This window comes from Pyxicephalus adspersus, chromosome 4, assembly GCF_032062135.1.
Source record: "Pyxicephalus adspersus chromosome 4, UCB_Pads_2.0, whole genome shotgun sequence".
Taxonomy (NCBI): domain Eukaryota; kingdom Metazoa; phylum Chordata; class Amphibia; order Anura; family Pyxicephalidae; genus Pyxicephalus; species Pyxicephalus adspersus.
In genome coordinates, this window is record NC_092861.1 from 8,274,951 (window position 1) to 8,276,032 (window position 1,082).

General features: G+C 41.7%; 1 pseudogene; it reads left to right on the plus strand.

Moving 5' to 3' along the window:
- The first annotated feature begins 342 nt into the window (after nt 1-342).
- On the plus strand, nt 343-546 carry LOC140330186 (U2 spliceosomal RNA; annotated as a pseudogene).
- The last annotated feature ends 536 nt before the right edge of the window (nt 547-1,082 follow it).

Below are 1,082 nucleotides of genomic sequence, written 5' to 3' on the forward strand. Positions count from 1 at the left end.
CCTTAACAAGGCCAGTTTGCTTAGATAAGGGTCCAAAAAGGGTCAGATGCTAGGAAGGCAGCAGCTGGCAAGGTTGGAAAGGGAGGCAGTTTTTGAGCATCTGGTCGCTTTTTACCATGGCAAATGGATGCCTCTCGGTGAGTTGTCCTGGATTCTAGTAGCCTGAGGAAACCGGTTTAGTGCCTAATGCTTTATCTCTTTCAGGTATTTTGGTTAGGATCAGTGTAGACAGTATGGCAGAATCTGTTTTAGCTCAGAAGGGGCTTGCCAAGCCTAAAGAGGTCAGTGGACAAAATCATTTTTTCTTATTTTATTCATGTGTCTTTACCAGGTGTTTACTGTATACCTTTTTGCCTAATCAGTGTAAATAAACTTAGATAAAAAACTGATAAGAAAAGATTTTTTTTAATGTTTAAATCAATTACGTCCTCTATCTGAGGACCATATCCTAAATTAAATTTTAGAACAGGGGGATAGAAGAGCTTTCTCTGTCCACTCCATGCATCAACCTTGTATTGCAGTACCTCCAGGACTGGTGCAACGCTCTTACATGGTATTCCAAAAACAGACCAGAATGAGCTCAGCCTCACAGAACAACTGACACCTATTGTATTGACTTAGGTGCAGTAATGCAGTTTGCTTGTTTACTATCAAGCAACAGCCTGGGCATTTCTTTTTTGCTGTGCAACAATTGCTTGAAACCCCTGTATGCTGCATGTGCTATAAAGTTGTATTTTCTTTTCCCAAAAGTTGGGGAAAATGAGGGTGCGTCCTAAGGTCCAAATAAAACCCGCCTGCACTTCCAAGGGGGTCCAGGAAGGCGACTGCAGTTCAATCTAGCCTGGCATCGCTTCTCAGCCTTATGGCTAAAGTCAAGTGTAGTATCTGCCTTTGTCCTTAGGGGTGTGTCAATGGTAGTTGACAATTATTCACGACAACTTCTGAGGTATAGTAAAAGAATCAAGGTTTTATTCACGTGTGGGAAACTCACAACAGTTAAGGCAATTGAGGTTGGGATTGTCCCTTCCTCTGTCTCTGAGAACTTTAACCTAAAAGTCTATATTTTATCCTTCAGTTCCTTG